General features: G+C 39.2%; 1 long non-coding RNA gene across 5 annotated transcripts in view; it reads left to right on the forward strand.

Moving 5' to 3' along the window:
* The first annotated feature begins 235 nt into the window (after positions 1-235).
* Positions 236-21818, forward strand: part of LOC134422991 (uncharacterized) — a 121874-nt gene continuing 100291 nt past the window's right edge. For all 5 annotated transcript variants that reach the window (XR_010028973.1, XR_010028972.1, XR_010028971.1 and 2 more), the window contains exon 1: positions 236-1056. This is a non-coding gene — a long non-coding RNA (uncharacterized LOC134422991). The remainder of the gene's footprint in view (positions 1057-21818) is intronic.

Here is a 21818-nt window from a genome sequence, read left to right on the forward strand (position 1 = left end):
GCAGAGGCAGCAGCCCGAGTGCCGCCCTGCCCAGGGCCTGGAGCTCCGGCCGGGCTCGCCGGGCTGCGGCTGCCGCAGAGCGCTCGGAGGGCGGTGCTGGCACCGCCGCCGCTCCCACAGCGTTATTTGTCAGGATAACATGTTTTGTTTGTTTGCCAAAGAATATATTTGATCAAAGATCTCGGGGCTTATCTGTCTCAATGTTTTTGTCATTGATTATACAACGCCTGTGTTTTCTAGGTCACTTACGTATTATGCTTCTATACGAGCATGTCAAAGAAATGTATTCGCTAATGTATGTTTAATGTGAATGCATCTGAACTCTTATTCAAACAACGAATGTTTCCTACTCTTTAATATCTTCCACTCAACTCCTTTTGGAAATTAACATCTTTTTATAAATATTATCCATAATCCCAAATATTATCAGCAGATATAATAGGTTTAAAAAACCGTAACATTTACAGTTGAGCCTTAAAGTCTGATGCATGTTTTTCACTAATTAACCCATTTTAGTTGTGTTGTATCCCAAGACGCTCTGTATTCATCATTTATATGCTCTATTTAACTCTTTTCAGGCAGAAGACAATATGAATATATACAAGCAAACTCCTGCATATGTTACCCTAATGAATTGTTCATTCTTTGATGAATGTGGTAGCTGGAAAGTGATTATTGTAGCTGAATAGAAAATTCTTGTTCTCTTGTTTAAAAAAGGGAGGGAAAAAAAGGCAAAAAAGGCTTTTTTTTTTCCAGGACATGGTGTTTCTAAAAGAGACAGACTGACTCTATACAAAATAAAAAATATGTATACCAAAATTCCCAGCTTTTTAATAAAAAGAGGTTTTCAAAATTTTCATAAGGCTAATATATAATAACACTGGAATACTGTAAGTGTATTCTGTAGCACTCCTACAACAGACCCCGCACAAACACTCATGTTGCCTCTCTATTTTCTCCACAGAATCTCTGAATGTATTTACGTATTTGGAAACCTGTTTTACCAAAAATATTTGAATCTGAAATGTGCGATTCGTATCCCAGCAAACTGACATGGTAAGTAAATGCTATTTCTTTTGCATAATTCAGTAACTTTAAAGGGAATTTTAAAATTGGAATTATCTGAATGTTTTGAACAGAGTGTTCCTATAGGAATTTTTCTTTTCACACCTGCAAAGCAAAACGCCACTGACCTTAAGAACTGTAATGCAGTGCTAACTATCTCTGGCAACCAATGTTTGTTCAAATTACTCCTTGAGTGAATAACATTGTTAATAATCAGGAGCCTTGAATGTCTTGTTGTGGTGTACATGTCCTTAAAACAGAATTGGAAAACTCAGCCTTGCCTATGTAATAACACAGTTTCACCTCGGAGGAAACACATTATTGAGTATAATGTAATACCCAAACCTTTAGCTTTTCTTTTTATTGAGATGGCTATCTGCGGTTGTTTCTTTGGACATGGGTCTCTTGTGACTAGACAGACAAACTGAGATCTCTCAGTACCTAAAGTCAGGTAAGTCAGAAACAGGGCCAAGGAAGAATTCATGGTGCTTAGGAAACCACATATTATATGCTATGACATTTTGAAAAATATTTTTTAAAAGTCTGAAGTCATGCAAGAGTAAACTCCATTCCATAATGTGTCACAAATATCTGTACCATCCCCTCAGAGTACAGAACACATGCTGCCTGCTTTTTGTTTTGTTCAGTAAAATGAGATGTTACAGTTCCACAGTGGTTGTTAGCCTGATGGACATTTGCTGAAGTCATTAGTAATACATTTAGAGCAAATACATGTGCAGGATGATTGTTTTGTGTATTGAGAACTTTTAAATGGAGATAATTAAATCAAATAAATATTCTCTTTTTTAAATTTTTTTTAAACTATAGGCTGTTTTAACCTGAATGGGAAACTGTACTCACCCTCACTCTTTTCTTAGTCTTTATGAGGTAAAAATTGTTATATAGTTTATTGCATTGAAAATGTGAGTTATAATTAGATTGTTGTTTCCATCAAAACCTATCCTAAAGCTCCTGTTAGAAACAACTAGACAGACAGATTTACATCACTAAAAGGGCAGAACAAGAAATCAAGTAAAATATAATTTAGTACCTATAAGCAGATGAGTAAAATCTCCTTACCAAACCACCCTCACTCAAAGAACAGAAATTAAAATCCAAAATAAAGCACAGACAGGATACTTCAAAAGACAAATTTGAGACTGGTTAGAAAAGGGAGTGAGAAAAATTTCTGTTTGGAGCAAGTAATTATCTTTTAGGATTTTACCCCACATTGTATGAATACATTGGTACCCAATTTAGCTTGGAGCAGCAATCTCCATTCAGAACTAAACTCTTTCTGTTCCTGTACATGAATTACATGTTCTGAACATCATCCTGCAGTTTGTCTTTCTATTATACTGTTTTACAATTTGACATTAATTTTTGACATTTAGTAATTACCAATGTCTCAATACTTATGTCTGCTCTTTTATAGGAAGTTTCTCTCTCTAATATATCCAGTAATATCAGAATAATCTCCAGTTTGAATTTTGATGTACAAAATCTGTAATGATGGTAGTTCTTGGGGAGAATTCAGCTTCAAATTAGAAATAGGTCATTTATTCAAGAAGTCACAGAAGTAGGAGCAATTCTTTCCTCCTTTGGCATGTCTCCCTTTTTCCTTTCATGCATTTCATATGATCAAAGTCCATTTTTTTCCAGCACTCGGTTTTTACCAGTATGTTAAAATGGTTTTGTCTTGTTGAGATTTGTTAGGTACTCATGTTTTATTGCAATTGACAGTTTGGGGTAGTGCTGTTCATGGAGTTTTGTATTTTATTTTCTATTGAAATGTTTGCTACCATGTTCTGATAATCTCTGCCAGGGAAAACAGGAAAACAACAAAAAAAAAGGAGGGCTGATGTCCTCATATTAGAAACACTGCAAAGATCAGAGAGACAGACACTGGAGGAAGAGTTATTCAGAAGTGATTTGTGAGCAAACCTAAGAGCTGCCTTCCTTCCTGGTTAATATTGGCCATTAAATGTGTGAAAGTCAAGTCTTCCACTTGCCTGGGAGAGCTCAAAGGGATTCATAAAAGGGACCATAATTCCTAAAGGAGATCCCTCATACAGATCAATGGCTTGGGTGAATTTTGACTGTTTAAAGTTCAGCACAGCATTTCAGGCTGGATGATCCCAAATAGGGATTTACCAGCTTAGCATTTATCAACATTCAAGTTTAAAAATTTGGGCTTTGTGCAAAGTTAATTATATATTGCACTATGTTATAAAACTCGAATATTTTTTGTTGCATTTTAACTGATCCAAAAGGGGAAATATAATGGACATGGGCAGATCAAATTATTTTGCCTGGGGAAGCATCCTCACAGTTTGATTTTTGAGAGTTACAATTAGGTAGGTGCAGTGAATACAACAGTGGTGGGAGACAGATGAAAAGGACTGGCTGTTCCCCAGTGTTCCATAAGATTCCCTTCCTTGGCCTCACTGTGTACAGGAGATTTGAGCCTTATGTAAAACTGGCTCTTACGCAAGGTCTTTGACACTTCTGTGTGCACTGAGAGTCACTGGAGAAGGCTGCAGGTATCCCTCTGCTTTTTAATTTTTTTTTAGTCAAAATATTTAGAGCTTAACAACTGAATTCCAAAGAAGCAGCAACTGCTGAGAGCATCTTTATTTCACACAGAGCATTCAGCATCTTTAAGAACTGATGCTTTTCTAGATGGATTTGGCATTGTCAGCTTGCTTTCACTGTTATTTTCTGAGTGTTTCATCTACATTTTTCCTCTAGTTGTCATTGGTGTCAAAAGAGAAATAAGACAACTGATTCAAAGGTCAGAGACATCATTTCAGATTTGATGAGTCAGTGACAATAGAGCTCAGAGAAGTAGCCCTTGGCAAGTTTAGAAGCAGTGACAGTTTTGATGGTGAAGTGGTTCTGGGCAGCTGGGAAGGAGGCTTCTTTCCACATAGGAAGGTAAATAATGAACTAATACTTCTGTTGGTGAGATAGGCAAAATATTTATTTAGGGACAAGTTTGGTCCTTAGTTTTCACAACCTGAAAAGTGATGAAGGTTTGAATATTCCAGCTGCTCCTATAGTGATCACCAGCTGCTGGTAGGAAACTGATCTGCTGGGATGGAATCTCACCCCTTTCATGATGCAAAAGGATAGAGCCTTTCCCAACCATATCCCTTCTTTTGCCCAAATATATTTTTAGTTCAAGAGGTCCTGTGCAATTGGGAGACAAGCTGCCTCTTACATGGCACCAAGAATGGATTTTTTTTTCCCTGAAGTGAGGAAGAAACTAGGGTAATAGTGAAGTATAAACCTACATTAATAAATGCAGGACATTTATGCTGAAACCAGTTTTATTTGCCCTTCTTCTCCAACTGGAGGTATAATTTAAAATGAAAGTAATGAGCTAGGTTAAATCACACAATTTTTCTTATGTTGTGGGTCCTCAACTGGCAAAAGTATGTGCACTGCTCCACATCCTGGAAAAAAAATAGAGGAATAATCAACATAAAAACATTATACATTTCTCAAGGGGGAAACCACTCACTCTGTAACCTCTGTGTTTTGCTGTGCAATAGACTTTCACTAAGTATGTCCACATCAAGTTTCTTTCTTGTTGACTCAAATGTAGAATCTAAACCGGAGACAGAATCTTTGATAATATTAATAAAACTTTCCTGCTTTATGCTTTGATTCTTGCCTAGAGTAGGAAGCTGGTCACAGAAAAAGTAGGTCACTGAAATAATTACTGTACTGAAAATAATATAGCCTGACAGTTCTGGGGTTGAGCTACTGTGTGTCCATGGGGCTGCAGCAGGTTTGGAGTATGTGTATTACCATGAAGATGTGTAAGTCTCTAGTATTTAACTTTAACGGGGTACTTGTGTCTAATCTTCTACAAGAGGTGCTTTCTTGTCAGCTAGATGACATCTATTTTCCTTTTCAAAGCTACCTGCCAACTAGGTTAAAAAAAAAGTGAGATCATCTATAATTGATCTTGCAAGTACTGCATTTTTATTTTACCAGAGTGTGCATATCTATTTCCTTTCTGGTGTTTGCTGCTGTTGTCCAGATTTGTCCAGTCATTTAGCACTTATGTCCTCTGATTCTTGCACAAGCTTTAAAACTGGATTATTTCTTGTAGTTACACTGCAATTCACTTGTATGCCAGATGTTTACATTGAATGGAGAAAAAAATAAATAAAAGGTGATGGATGTCTGAAAATGTTTCCAAAGGACAGCTGAAGGTCAGGCTGGACAGTCTTTATGTTGCATTAATTTTCAACCATTGCCTTGTCTTATACATACAGGGTATATCATAGGAGAAATATTTGACTGTGGGGGATATGTTTTCCTGCATTTGTGATCATTTTGTGACACACAATTTCTGTGTCAAATATGTGCCATAATAAAAAAAAAAAACTGTAGCTCAAAGGAATGTTACTAGTAAACATACTCCTTTCTAAAGCCTTCCAGTAAAGACACATAAATCAACAGGAAAAAAAGGGTCTACAAAAGATAGGAATGAGCTCCAAACCATAGGTTTTACTGAGGAAAATATTAGGAAAATAAAATATGATTGTAGTCTTAGAGACAATAATACTGCTTTTTATGTTTCACAGCTCTATTTTTAGACAGCCAAAAGCTCTGGTGTGTTAAAAAGCTATTCCTTATGAATTATACATTTGTTCTTTTTCATTTGGCTACAGTGACTTTGTCATATGAGTCCTGAAGATACTGAAGATGTATGTATGTATGGTGTGCTGAAATTTTCTGTTGGCAGTATGCACAGTTGTCTGTTCGAGCTTTCTGACTTGCTTTGTATATTTATATGTTAACTAGATTATACACTTCTTTGTGACAGTGATTTTTTTTTTAATCTGTATTTTCAGATAGATTTAGTGCATTCTTTTTGCCTGGACTTTTTGGGTTTTTTTAATTAAGAGTTTAGGAAGGTAGGAATCATGTTTTTTAAATTTTTCCTATAATTTTTAAAGGCTGATAGGACAAAAGTGTTCTTCAATTAGCTTTCTGGCTGCCCTTCAGCCTTACAGAGATATAAGAGACACCACTGAGTTTGTTGTCAGCATTGGGCTCAACCTGTTGATCAGATCATGTTGTAAAGTATTTTAGGCAACCATCTTAACTCCCAATTTCATGAAAAAGAATACAGCCTGCTTATGCCTGCAGGAAAGCATACATTTCCCACTTGGTGTTTTATTCCTGAGATTGTGTTACCAAAGCTGCACATCCTTGTCCTGCCATGAAGATGTGCACTCAGCTGTTCATCAGGGCCAGTACCTTATCCTGCCAGCCACAGCCCCCTCCCCAACCTCTCCTGCATGCTAAGGAGATGTGTGGTGTACTAAAAAACAGAGAGGCAAGTAACCTCCAAAGCTGCTGATCTATTTCTCATTATGGTGTATTTAAATGGTGGCATAATTGGCTTTGAAAGGATGGCTTTGCAGCAGCCAGTAAGATAATCTAGGTTGTGGGCTTCAGTTTGTGTTTTACCAGGGATGATTTTTGTCACATCTGTCAGTGATTTCATTTCTCTGTCTTCTCTATCTGCCCTATTTCACTAAAATATTCTGGAGGTGAATAATAGATCATCCTCCAGCATTCAGAGCCCACCTTGTGGAATTCAGATAGGAATCTATCAGATATCAATAAATTACATAAAATTATGTTTTGTGCCATTGAGAGGACAAGTGAACATACTTGTTTCTCATTTTCCAAAAGAACATTTACTTTAGTGTTGAAGGAAAGGCCCTATCTCACTCAAAGTTCTTCCCCAACCTCATCTTCCTTTTTTCCTTCACTATTTCCATCTTTTCAGATCCCAAAGATTCCTTTTCACAGTCACTTGTCATCTGTAACCCTGAATATTTTGCCTCTGCCTTTCTCGGCCCTGGCACAGTTACAGATTAGAAATAAAGTCAATTCTCTTGCTTTCCAAGTTCAGCTCATTCTCACTATTTCTACTTTACCAGGTCAAAAAAGGTGAAGCTCCTCTCAGATGGGGATTGTCTGATCTGGTGGTTTAGGTTTTGCGTTGTTTCTTTTTTCCCTAATTTGATTGTGAGTTTTGTTGGTTTGTTTTGTTGGTTTGTTTGGTGATATGACATAAATTTAAATTGTGAGCTTGTGTAGAATGAGTAATATTCAACAAAATGAGTGAATACAAGTTAACAGTACCATGGGTGGGGAAATTTTACCCATGTTACAGTAGTTCTGGTTTCTTCTGTCAAAATATCTGTCTCTGATTTATTGCAATTTTAAACACACAGGAGCTGTAAATTACTATTACTTTGACATCTTTTTTTTAACCTCTTTCTTCTTTATTTCAGTGGCCATTTAAAGTAACTAGTCAGTTTTTTTTTCTGAACCATACTTTTGTTTGGACTCATATTTGCCATATTGCTAGAATCTGGAGTAGAATTTCTTTGAGTCGTGCTTGAGCTTTATAAGGAAAAGGAGCTGAAGTGGAGGGCAGCTGTTTCCCTGCTGCTTGAATGTGAACAGCAGGGCTGGCTGGGGGGCTGCAGCTTCCCTCACCCCAGGACAGGGAACTCGTGTGTGGGGGTTATATAAATATATATCTATATAACAAAATTATATATCACAGGAGCAGGAGAGGCTCTATTCCTCCTCTTGGCCCCAAGCACCAGGGGACTGAGCCTGGGGTGCAAAACCAAGTGTAACATTTCCAATACAGCCTTCACCTGCATGTGAACCCCTACAGGGTGTACCCCAGAGTCTGTGGGAAAGGGAAAAGGACTTTGCACCTTCCACTGGCCTCAGGGATCCCCAAGGACCACTAAAATTACTGCTGCTCTTAGGAGAAAGAAACTTTATGCATTTTTTATACAGCAGGAGAAGAATGTAAAAGGACAAATGACTCAAGGAGATGGGTAGAAATTCTTGCAGATTCTTGCTTTACTGAACAATTTAAAATTATACATAGCATTAGGAAACCATGACCTTCATCTATCTTTATTTTCTTTGTAATAAACTGAGGGGAATTTTACTATGTGTTCAGTTACTCATAGCAGTTTTAAAATGACAGAAGTTCTGTAATTTAAAAAGTGATAACAGAGCAAACGATAATGATATTTTAGAAGGTACTTGTGGCAGCCCCCTGGTAGGCTACAGCTTGTCTAAATATAGGAACTAACAGAAGAGGTTTCCATGTTCTCTGTCAATGACATTATTGCACTGCTGATTTCATAAAAATAAACCACAATTGTACCTCTTTCAAATCCTCAGCACAAATGGCTTGTGTTTATACCAAGTAGCTCAAATGATGACTTCTTGTTTTGTTTTTTAAAATATTGTTACCTTTTTTCATTTTTTCAGACATGCTTATGCAGTAGAATGCACTACCCTAAACTGAAATTTTGAGTGATAATTGTTTTGAACATGTACCAGAGCTCAATTTTTTACTTGATACACTATGGAGGTCTCCTTTTCTGTATGGCCAAAAGGAAAAAATGTACAAAAATAAGCTGAATATGTCTTTATCTTACATTGGGAAACTGACCTGCAAAGCATCTTACATTGGGAAACTGACCTGCAAAGCCTCCTAACTTGTGATAGGGTTACGATGATGTAAAACTAAAATATTTTCTTTACGTACTTCATTTTGAAATACTTAAAGTGTTCAACTCAAAAAGCTGACTCAAAAATGTTCAGTCCTGTGAACTGTGAATTATCTTATCAGTAATTTGGTTGTGTTAGAAGTGAAATCTAGGTGGTATTTGGACAGTGCTAAGTTAATTCAATAAATTAACTAGAAAGATTTCTATAAAGTGGGAAAGACACAACTTTGGAGACCAAAAATTTAGGAATGTTACTATATACTTCTGACATTTCATTTTTATCTCAGTGTCTATGATTTTGTTTTCTTCCAAGCCTTAAGCTTGACACCATGAATAATTTTGTACACATTTATAGGATATTTTTAGCCAAAACAGAAGATGTTAGATCTCTTTTCCACCACAAATTTGCACAAGTAGAGGGTCACATGGCTGTCACAGCAGTGTTCAAGCAGCAGTACCAAAACCCAAAGTATGCTCCAGGGCCATCCCTGAATTTGTCAAGTGCTGTTTGCACCATTAGGACAGCACATCAGGGGTCAGCAGGACAGCAGGGAGAAACCTGTCCCTGGCAAAGGGACGAAGGGAAGGGCAGGTGAGGCCGGAGGAGGGAGGAACCTGTCCCTGGGAAAGGGACGGAGGGAAGGGCAGGTGAGGCCGGGAGAAGGGAGGAACCTGTCCCTGGGAAAGGGACGGAGGGAAGGGCAGGTGAGGCCCAGGAGGGAGGAACCTGTCCCTGGGAAAGGGACGGAGGGAAGGGCAGGTGAGGCCGGGAGAAGGGAGGAACCTGTCCCTGGGAAAGGGACGGAGGGAAGGGCAGGTGAGGCCGGAGGAGGGAGGAACCTGTCCCTGGGAAAGGGACGGAGGGAAGGGCAGGTGAGGCCGGAGGAGGGAGGGCGGCGGCACAGGCGCGCTCCGCGATGCTGCAGTGCGGGGCGGTGGCGGTGATGGTGACACTGATCCCTCCTGATGGGCTGCCCGGGCTTCCCTCCCCCACCTCGGTTATGTGTGAGGCTGTCTGAGAACAGCCCTGGAGGAGAAAGGAAACGCTGAGAGCTCTGTTCCCCCGCAGTCGGGTTTCAGGCACCCGTACAGCCGCAGGAAGGCTGTGAGGGCCGTGCCGGGCTCCTGCAGCTGTGCCCGCCCAGCCCGCGGGCAGGGTCAGCGCTGTCCTGCGGCTGTCTGTCTGTCTGTCTGTGTGTCCGTGTGCGGTGCGGAGGCCGCAGCAGCCGGGAGATCCGTGAGGGAACGCGGCAGGAACCCGCCGGCCCGGGCAGCGCAGCGGAGCGGGGCTGAAGGAGCGGGGAAGGGCCGAGGGTGCTGCTGCCGCTGCCCTGCCCAGCAAGGCCCGAGGCCTGCGGCCCGCCCGGCAGCCACCCCCGCACCGCGGCAGGGCTGGGCTGCTGCAGGCACCCGACGCCACAGTCATTAACTCAAAAAGGCCTTTCTTGTCCTCAACAAGCAAACAGAACAATAACACAGCAAAATTCTCTCCCCCCTCCCCCCCCCCTTTTTTTTAACTTGGGGAAAGATGTCACAGAAAGTTTCAGACCCCTGGAGGTAGTTTTTGACTGTCAGCTTTACTATACTAGTAGAATGCACTAGATACTTCTTCTAAATAAAAATGAGAACAGAACACTAGCTATGTTCTAGGCATAGGATTTTAAAGTTTTAAAATTAACTTTAAAAAAAAAAACAAATCTGGCTGAACTTAGATACTTAGATGTTGTTTTCATTTATCTGTTATGAAGAGACCTGAAATTTTTTTTATTATTAATGTAAAGAATGCAGTAAATACAGTGAAAAAGCCAATTCTGTGTAGCTTCCCTAAGAATTTTAGGATGCAGACTTGACCAAAGTGTCACTGTATTTTTTTTTTGCCTGTGCTGTACCAGTCTGTTCTGGCAAGTTTGTATTGCTCTTGCCAGCAGGGTTTGGAAGGGAGTGAATCCATCTTACACAGGTGAAGTTGAAGGAAATGCCATTCAAGCCTCCATGCGATCAACTCAGAATAGTTTGCATGGTGCAAATTGAATTGCTCTTAACCCTGCAACGTGTAGGGACTGTGCAAAAGTGCCTGTCTGTTATGAGAATCAAAAATCCAAAACTTGAAAAGCAATTTTGCAGTTAAGACTTTCAAAGTAACCCTGAAAGTTTCATACACTATCTGGAAAACTCTTTGAAAGTATTCCTAACTAAAGCTAGATTGGGGTTTTTGGAGAGGAGGTTTTTTTAGTGGTTTGGTATGTTTTGTTTTGCTGTCTTCTTCTAAAGAAAAAGAAAATTTTACATCATTAAAAGCCAAGCCTTTTAGGAAGTGGGTCAGTTATTTGGATAGCATCACTTAAGTGATGTCCCAAGTGCATTGAAGAGGTATTTTTTTTTCTCATAGACTTTCTGGAAAATAAATGCAGACGTCACTGAAGGAGATAAAGTTTTTTTATTTTATTGCAAAAAAAGAAATTAGGAGGGTGATTCACAAAAAGTCAGAATATAGATTTTTAAGACCATAATAAATATAAAACTGCAGGATTCATTGACCAAGATACAAGGACATGGTTCTCTCTCATTTTATAAACATGTTATCTGTAATGCCAGAATGATTATTAGCTGAAAGTCAATGTTCTTTCCTTGACCACAGATTGGATTAATGGTTGTTCTGGAATGATCAGTGCTTTGCATTCTGGCACATACTGAGAACAGCAGAATTTCCTAACATTTAAATAAAACTGAGCTGCAGAAACGCAATACTCAGAACAGGCAGGTTAGATGGATGTTTGCTACAGCATTTGTTATTTTGTCCATCTGCTTGAAAATAATCAGCTATATTAAATTTACAGCAGACATCCCTTACTCTCATTCCGTGCTGGCTTGCTGGCAATGTGGAAATAATTTATAGAAGTATAGGTAACATCTTTTGTAATAAAATTATTGTTCATCTACTACTACCTTAGGGAAAACCATGAAAATTGAGGGCTTAGAAATAAACTAAGTAAATAAAAAGTGAATAAAAGACTAGGTATGAAGGTATGAGTTGCATAAGATACATACAAGTTTATTTGTACTGAAGAAAAGACTCAGATTTAGTCCTTGCTGTTGTAAGCAGTAAGTGAAAATATGACAAGACTTGAAATAATGAATTCTCTGTACAGGACTATATTATTTTACCTTATTAGCAAAGAAAAATGAAACAAACACAAACCCAAAAAACCAAGCCACTATGACAAGATTGTGGCATGCATATGAAGAGAGAAATGGGGAGTGGAAATAGGGGATTATCTTTGTGAAAGATTTTTAAATCTTTCTTAGTTTTTCCAAAAAAAAACCCTGAAATCCCTTACTTTTGAAACCCATCAAGTGAGTGCAGATGCACTGTCTCTTAAGCAGTTTTAAATAACGATATTAATAATACAAATGAGTGACTCTGAGACGAGAAGAGGACAAAAAGGCAAACATTTATTTCCTCTTTCTTTCATCACTTTCCTGGAAGGCATTACATCAGCTTCTCTTGCTCTCGCTCTCAGTTCAGTACCTCTGCTGGCAGGAGCAGCCTGAGTGCAGTGTCTGGGAGGAGGGTGGCCACAGCAGAGGCTCCGTGTGTGACCCGGCCAGCCCGCTGCCAGCTGCGGTGGCACACTGCGGGGCGTGTCCCTGTGTCCCGGGCAGGGAGCAGCACAGCAGCGCTGTGCCTTGGCATCGCTCCCTCTGCCCCGTGGGGCTGCCGCAGCCTCTCTGCAGGGCCCCCCTGGACACCGTGTGGAGTCCAGGGCAGAAACAGCCTTAGTTCTGTGAAACCAGTCAGAAACGGACTCTTGTCTATTGCAACTTGCTAATTCAAGTTGGTATTTAAATACCTTAGAATTGTTGAAGGAGTTAAAAAATCATAATGGACAGAGCAGCCAAGCCTGTACAATTGCATGAAAACCCAGTTACACCAACAAGAAGCTGCTCTCAAATGCCAAGCCTGCAATAGCCTAATTTGAAATGCTGGTTAGAAGCTGTGGGGCTGTGGTTTGCATGCTGACTGTCTGGGTGTCAGTGATTTTTTCTTATTCTGTGCTGTGGTAGCACCTAATAAATGGATTATTTTCTTAGCAATCTTTAAGTTTGGTTATTGGGATGCTGGAGGCGGACGGTTCTTGCAGGAAATCTGTCAGCCCCAGAATTTGTTTCCCTGTTGGTTTGTCAGAGCTATTCTTTTGACCTTCAAGGTGCAGAACAGGGTTCATCTATTCACTCAAGCTTTTGCCTGAGGAGAGGAGACTGAGGGAAATCAAGCCTGTTCTTGGATCACAGTCTATTTGGCTTGACGTTGTCAGTAAGTGTTATATATCACTGTAAATGTTTACTTAGCCTGTTGGTGAAGCACACTTTATAAGATGAAGGATATATAAAAGCAGTGTGGATATGTGTAAAGAGGGAGACAGTTAAATGGCACTAGGGCAGAACAAAGAAAGGAAAGAAATTAAATGCATTGGGGTGGATTACAGTGAAATATATCTGCACTGAGGTGGACATTGGCAATTATTTTCTATGATTTTTGGAGGCTAAAATGTGTCTGCTAAAACAAAAACCTATAGATTTTCATTAAATTTTGTTCTGCATCTGGATGAAAAGATGTATTTTGATTTAAAATATAACACTGAATGTTGCATGGCAGGACTGATATTTACAAAAGATGGATCTGCTAACCCTTGATATGTAGACTGCTTGAAAGGAAAAGCTGAGTGTTGAAATGAGGAAAGCCGTGGAGCCAAGGGGCAGTGGGTCTCTGTTGTTCCAGGCTGTTTGTGGTGTGTCTGTGCTGCTCAGTGTTGTTGCATGGCAAGGCTGCATGGCAAGGCTGACTCCAGTTTCCCTGCACAAAGTGCTGCCTCTGCATTCCCCATGGGACTATTGGGACCCCAAGATTTCTTGGTTCAGAAACCGTTGTCAGTGTTATGTCAGATAAAAAGAAGTCTGCCCCATGGGCATTTACCTGCATGAATGGATATTCACATTTTAAAAGTTTTAAACAAGTAGCTTTTACAGATCTGATAGATCATGCTTATAATTCTCAAATTATCTTCAAATTTCAAGCTGTCTGGAATGTCTTGCCTGAAAAATTTGTGCCCGCAAAAGTTGGAGTTTAAATCAAAACCAGAAGTTTTGTCTGGTAAAAGTAGTAATTAATTTATTTATTTTTGGATGGGAATTTTCTTTAATTATGTCTTTTGTTCTGTTTCTGCTTGGAAATGAGATGTTAAAAGTCCAGATCAAAATTAACCAAAAATTTCCTGAGGAAAATAATAAATTAAATACTCCCATTTTTGGGCAGGAGAGGAAGTTGCAATTTTTGGTGAAGTTTTCCTACAAAAGTTTTATAAATCCAAAACAAGGTATTGTGGAATTAAAGAAGGAAAATAAGTCTTTCCCTGCTTTTACAGAAACATTGAAAAGGTAACATCCCATGGCCTGTTCCCTGACCCACGGGCAGCAGAGGCAGAGCTGAGCTGCAGCCCCACAGGAGCGCTCAGAGCTGCCCCGGTGGCACCGAGCCGTGCCCAGCGCCTGGGAGCTCCTGGGCTGTGCTGGAAAGGCCTTTCTGCTCCCCCTGGGCACAGGAGAACCTTGCTCTGCTCCTGTGCAGGCCCAAGCAGTGGCAGCTGTGTGGTCACAGCCAGCACCAAGCCATGCCAATGCTCCTGTCCATTCCCTGTCCCTCAGTGAAAAAACAGAGCAGGGCTGGATCAGCCTCCTGGCTGCACCAGCTGAGTGTGCATGAGAGGCAATGAGAGAAATTTTCTGAGTTTAGGTTTGTTTTTTTTAATAACAATTTCTAAAAACTATAGAAATCAGCTTATCTATCAAATTCCAGAGAAATTATTTTTATGAATAGATCTGATTTATATAAACTTTGTACCCATCCCCCATCTGACACACTTGGTGCAAAACCTCATCTCTGAACATGCCTTCAAATGTTCTGAAAGTGCAGATCTGAGCATCCTGGTTATTGCTAACGTATAATGTTGCTTTTAAAAAAATAATTTGCCATGAAATTCTGTAGGCAATGTGTTAGGAAAGGAATTAGAAAATACAGTGAGTAAGAAATAGATTAGCTTGGGCTATTATAACCAACCTAAATTTTTTAAATGGCTGTCCAGTTTATCTCTCCTGCAGCTGCATCAGACCTTGTAATGGGATTAGGCTTTTCCTTAAAATCTTTTTTTTTTTTTTCCAGAGCCATATATTTCTGGCAGGGAATAGTATTCCAGTTATCTCACCCAAAGAGACGATGCACTTTAATATAAAAGCAAAGAGGGGGCACTTCTAAAAACTGAGTTTGAGTGTGAACTTATTTCAGCATGGTGGGAAATGGTGCACAGTGTCTTCCTTGCACAACAGGGTGGTCCTCATTTTCTTTAGATACAAACACTGTTACTGGAATAACTTTGTGGCTTAGTATTGGCCTGGATGAATGCTACAGAAATCCCATCTCCTCACTAAAAGAGGAGGAGGAATTCACTGTCCAAAAAATAAAATCCCATGCTTTGTCAGCTCTGACCTGAATAAGGACATGAACTGACCACAAGTGCCCAGTAAACTTGCAAGTGTTAAGATGTTCCCAGAAGGATGGAATTTCTGTAGTTCAGCTTTTCGGTGATCTCAGCTGTAAAATGACTGCCACACTCTATTTGTAAATTTTCCCAGTAAATGGAGCATCCTGATTGTAGAGCATCCTGACACAGCTGGCACCCAGAGTCAGGGGATCAGTTGCTAATAAACAACTGCCAACACTGGTAATGAAAAAGCAGAAAGAGGGGCAGGCTCTGTGAGTATGCAACAGTTGCTGATGCCCTTGAGGGTATCTCCAGAGAGACCTGCTCTATCTAGCATATGGAATATATCTAGGATACAGTCAACTTGGTGTAGGAAGTTATTTATTTTTTTGAGAAAGCCGACTCAGTGCATCTGTGATAGCTGTCCATACCCATGATTTGCATCCTGGGTCCATGGAAAGCACACAGGACTCAGTGGACACTCAGCATGCTCCTTTAGTGGATGCAGAGGCCTTTCCTGTGCTTCCAAAGGGATCTGCCTGGGTCACATACAGAGCACTGAGAACAGCGCTGTCATTGCTCTTAGTGATTTATTTTGCTCCTGATTTAAGCAGGATTATGAATTGAGGTTAAATTGTACATCTCTTTAATCCCTATTGTGGGTAGTTTCAGGACAGATATGCATGTGTCAGGAATTCTTAGCAGGGCCTGTGTTTAACATGGATGAGAGCAGAGAGGGCTGTGCTGCACAACCTGCTCCAAAGACAAATTGAGAAGGGTTGAGTGGGCTTGTTCCCTGGCATGACCTGGGTAATCCTCTGTGGGTGTGGCAGTTTGTCCTGCCAGCCCAGCATGACTTTGGGAGGCTGTCCTAAAGTATAATCAGCAAAACCATTTTGCTGTGTTGCGCCATTTCTCAGTGTGTCTGCCCAACATTTGAGCAGGATTTGAAGCAAATGCCTATTAGTAAGAAAAAGGGTTTTAATCCATAACTTACAATGCTTTAAAAACATATTAATAATTAATATATGGAATACATATGTGTATGCTTCCCCATATGAAATGTGTGTATTTGTCCCTGCTGTTACAGCCACTCCAGCTGCAGGTGGAACATCTGCTGAGGGTCACAGTCTGGCTGTGGCAGCTGGGGTGACTCCACGTGACCCTGACTGGCACAAGTCAGAGTGGGAGTAGGGCAAGTGTTTTTATGGGGCAGGGTAGCTCAAGATCACAGTGGGCCATAGCAAACGAAGCTACAATATAATTACCTATGACTCTAATTCCTTTGTGTTATGTGTTGAAACCAGTATGGAATGTGCTTTGGAAGTTCTTTTGTGTTTGTAGAATACAGCAATATGCAGGGCCTTATGCATTAAGCATGACAATCTGGTTTTCAAATAGATTCTATCCTGAATTTATAAGTCCCAGTCATCCTTCCTCCCTCCTCTGCACATATGTGTAGAAAACAATGCTGTGGAGTAAGGTAGAGCCCTTGATTTATGGCCTATCTTTTTTTTTTGTGTGTGTGTGTGTGTGTGTGTGTTACTTGGCTGAATGATTCCTGTGTAAAATAGATGCCCCAGGTCACCTAGATGCTGCTAAGACATCAAACTAAACTTCCTTGAACAACACTTCCATTGGGTTGGGCTGCTTCCAGTAGAAAAAGGACTGATAATGTAGGTTTCCAGTCTCCTGGGAGCTCATTTTATGGCCTGTCTTTCTACAAGCTAAGAGGTGTTTGTCTTGTGTCCATATGATTATAAATGAAAAAGCATACTCTGTGCTCTGCTCCAGCCATATAAACAGAAACACAGACACAAGTCTTTATTGAGCTACAGTGAGCTGTTCAGCACAAAATTGAACTCCAGCCAACTCCACCTCTCAACAGTGTATTAAAAACAGCTCAGATCCGGTTTTACGTTGCCCTGTTAGACTTGTGCTGGGATTACACAGGCTAAAAGCAAATGTAAGGGGAAAAAACTCACCTTGAGGTTCAGACTTTCAGTTAACCAATAAAAAACAAGGAGGCACCTAGGCAGGGAAAAAACATCCACAGGAATCTCCTGCTGGAAAAAGGTTAAAAATTTGGAGTAAGAGAATTTGAGTGCTCGGTGTGAATAGGAAGCAAATAAAGTACTGTAGATTGAGGGACAGGACAAATATGATAGTGAAAACTGAAATCCTTCACAAGTCTCTAAAGAGCTGCTGCAGAAGAGCTACAGGGGCTGGGAAGAGAAGAGTAAGTCACATGGAATAAGTCAGATGCTTTGCTTGAGCTGTGCCCATGTGCTGCCAAACCTGCCCATCCTCTTGTGTTCCCTGCACCAGGCAAGCACTCCAGGAGGGGAGAGATTTTTAATATGACAGCATCAGTCAATAAACTATTCAGCAGCCAGGACTCAGGGACATGAGAGCCCCATCAGGCTCTCTCTGACTGGTTAATAAATTGTAATGTGTTCTGGAAGTGCTGGTGGTCTGGACCACAAAGCCTGTCCCTTGTTGAGCTGGCTTGTAAAAATGGTAACCTGGCTTGGATGAGCCAGGGCTCTTGACTCAAGCTTTCATTTAGAATGGTTTTGCTAGTAGGAGCAAGGTGAGAGGAAGGATAGAAACAACATTTCTAATACTTTTTCTTATTTGGGTTTTGTTTTATTTTTCAATTTTCAATAAATAGTTAAAAAGTACTAGTTACAAAGAGTAGTGACTGTTCTGTTTTTTTAGGCCAGAAGGGAAGAGAAGACATTAGTACAAATGCAAGAAAGCTTATTCTTAGGAGATATGTGACATAAATTTTAGGCTTAAGTACAAGATGTTAAAAAACAGGCAGGTAAATTTTTGCATTCTTATTACTGTCCTTACTTTCAAAACAAGTAAGCACCAGGTACTCTCACAGTGATCCATAGTTTTTAAAATTAAACTATCTGAATAATCAAATTTGAGTCTAGCATTAGGTTGCCATATAAAATCAACAAAGAAAGCTTGTTCTGGAGACTCAGTTAAATGTCTGGTTTCTTGAGGGCAATTATCCTAAACAATTTTCCAAGTTATCTGAAACTACACTGCCATAATTTACAGGAATTCTAACATATTTCAAAAACTCTCAGGTATCATCCAAATGGAATTAATCTCTTACTGGATGAGGGGCTCTGTAAACAAAGTTGTCAAAGCCAAGGACTTTCAAAGGTTCTTTTAGGGAAACAGGACATGCCAGAAGTTCAAAAGCTGGTCAGGTTAGAAGCTGTATTAAAAAAAGTGTTATTTTACTGCACTCATTTCTCTATTTTTATTTAAAATATACTTCGCATCAATAATTAACAAAGGTTAACACAGGATTAAAACAGGATTACTCCTCTTACTGATATTCAGAATAGTCCACATTGCATTTGAAAATTGGATTTGGTTTGAATATTGTTAGTGTTCTACACAGGGCTACAGCACAGTTTTGTTCCTTCAAATATCATTACAGAGGACTTGTTGAGACTGTAATATTTATTAAACAGTTTAAATCCTCCAATTTCATAAACAAATGCTCTGGTGTCCTTTTTCATCTGGGTGTAGAAGCTGCTTGTATGCAATTGTTAATTGAAATCACTTTGCTTAGTGACCCCCAGGCAGCTTTGATGCACTGTATCCCTGATTTCTGATCGTGAGACCAGAAGTCAAAAGCAACAAAAGATAATTATTTTATTTCTAGTCCTTGGAAGCACTTAAGTTCAAAATTACGAATTAAAACAAAGACAACAGTGCCATTTCCTTTTTAATTGCCTAATGTGAGAAATGTTTGCCAAATGCTGTGGTAACAAAAGAAATACTGCAATTTACTGATTATAAAAGCCTGCTGTAATTTAGCTTTATGTACCATGCTGACTCTCAGTCACCCAAGGAAAATGTCCTTTGACATGGCCTCCCTTGCAATCCTTGATCATTTCAGCGCAGCTATTTATCTGCATTTGGATCTATTTATGAACAAATAAATGCTTTAACAACAACAAAAACCATAAAAAATCCCTCGTATGAGCAATATGCACAAATTCCATGCATCTTCTGCATGACTTGAACTGCCTAATTGTACAGTTAGTTCTAAAAATGGATGACTTACACAAGGGAACACTAGCCTGCAGCCATGGTTGAAAGTGCATATTTCTGTGAAACATTCAAATGTGAACCTCAGTTCCCAGAGTTAAAATGAAGATTTACATATTTGATAAGATCTGGAATTGCTGTATGTCTTGCAGCAGACCTAGATGTCATATGGGTCACTGGAAAGTACACAGATTATAGCAATAAAAGGAATATAATTCAGCAGCAAGAGTAACACAACATAGACTGTCATTAGAAATCATCCCCCTTTATTCTGGTTTTAGTTACAAATGAGAAATATTCAAAATGTTGAGGTCTTTAATTTGGATGAGTCTTTGTAAAGGAGAGCCCTTATATAAATTTCCTTTTTCTAAAACCAGTAGCAATTGACTTAAAAAAAATTGTGGTCGGGATGGAAAAGAATGATCCACTTAATGTGAAGTCTGCAACCAAGATGAACAGGAAATTACTGTAATGATCTTACATGCTTACCCATCACTTTGGACTCACAGAAAATAGCTAATTTTACAATGACAGGAAAAGGTTTTTACATGGATGCGTTAACCATAATCCAACAAAGCTAATGACCAAATTTTTCAATGTTTTGGGCAGCTGCGACTGCTGGTGAGATCATATTAATTCTCATTCTAATAGTTTTTCTAACAAATTTTCAGTAACTTACCTGTTCTGGGCAATTGAGAGAAGGAGGTCAGTTACGTACAACAGAAGACTTTTTGGAGGGACTCTGCCCAGGGGGTATGAGAGATTTTATTTTATTTTATTTTATTTATTTATGTTCAAAGTATTGGGAGCAAAACTGTTTAAGGCATCGTGATGTGAGAAGTGATTCTTTGTTATGGTTTGGGTAATAACACAATTTGAATCTGTTGCTGAGCATATGTTCAGATTTGTTTGCTAGTATTGAAGTCTGTATGATCAGAGCCCGCTACTTGGCAGAGGGGTCCAAATTCCTCAGTAGCTGGAAAATACATTCCTGAGCATAGATGAGTTATCCAAGTGCTCTTGCTGGCAGCATGCAGAAGGTTTGGGGACCTGTGGCAAACACCAGCATAAACAAAGAGCATGCCTAGAAAAGCCTGCCTGTGAGCTTAGTGTAACGTGTTTGACTGGATGGTCATGGACCTTCAGACACTAACCTCTGTGCCAGAGAATGTTGGAATTTCTTTCAAAATTGTAAATTATAAATATTCATTTCCTGTCTTGATAAGCATTACATCTTCCATGGGAAATCCATAGTAATCCTCATCTTAATGCTTGGGTAGGAACTGATCTTGGAACTACATATTGGTGGTTGTCCTGATTATGAAATGATTAGTTGAGATATATATGAGTATAATAGAATTCCATCTAATACTCATAAATCTGTAATTGATTATGAGTTCAGTCATAAGAGAAAAATATAAATATTGATTATACTTGGGCAGTAGTTGGCAAGATTTCACTTTTCTATCCCTAAACCCAAAACCTCAAATCTAGGAAAGAAAACCTTATACTGATTTAAAAAGAAACATATGGGGTAAGAGGAAAGTATTTAAATCCAGAAGGATAATTCAGCAAATGAAACTGAAAAACACCAGGACTAGTAGAAGGTTTATAAGGGAGGAAAAGAACTAGGAAAAGTCTATAGTCATTAGAAAATGGCAATATATTTAAATTAATATATCAAATAAATTATTTGCAATTACTAGATGAACAGGTAATGGGAGGAGTAGGTGTTTTCAATAAATATTTCAATTCTATAACTAGAAAGCAATAGATCATATATTAATGGGATAGGTTAATTACATATTTTCCATCTTTTAAGTTATTCAGGAGAATTTTTAAACATCACTTGAGTCAACATTCAACAGAAATTTTCCCCTAAGTGTTTCAGGAGATGTGTCTCATAGAGTATTTTTGACTGCTAGTCTTTATTTTCAACAAATCTTGGAAAACTGAGAAAGTTTCAGAAGCCTGGGGGGAAAAAAAATCTCACATCCCATTATTTAAAATGTTAAATGGGATAAGTCAAGTAATTATCAGTGTTGTACACCTGACTTCAGGCATGGGAAAAATGATGGAATGGCCTTTAAAGCTAATACAGGTTGAAACAATGGTACTGTAAATAACATTGCTCAACAGAGGATGAGAAAAGAAAAGTTTTTGTCAGATCAGTTTATTTGCAAGACTGTAATAAAAATAGTGCTAATAGTGCTTTATAAAGCTTTCAACTTGGAATGGTGCAAAAGTTTGAGAAATCAAGTTGCCATGGCACATATTGGATGAGTTAAAACAAGTGACAAAACAGAAGTCTAACCAGGGGCTTGTCACAATGTTTTTCTCCAGCATACCCCACTGAACATCTGAACTTCAGAGTCCTAGTTCCTCTGTCATCCAAATCCAGGTGTCATGGTTAAACATATATCAATACATTCTGAATCCAAAAGAAGATTAGGTTGCTAAATTTGAAAGGGTCAAAAGGACAAGTTGTTCAGTATCAGAGGGATATTGATTAGGATTTTCATCAATGATGAGTCTCTTTCTGTGCCTTCTGGAG

Source organism: Melospiza melodia, chromosome 11 (assembly GCF_035770615.1).
Source record: "Melospiza melodia melodia isolate bMelMel2 chromosome 11, bMelMel2.pri, whole genome shotgun sequence".
Classification (NCBI taxonomy): Eukaryota; Metazoa; Chordata; class Aves; order Passeriformes; family Passerellidae; genus Melospiza; species Melospiza melodia.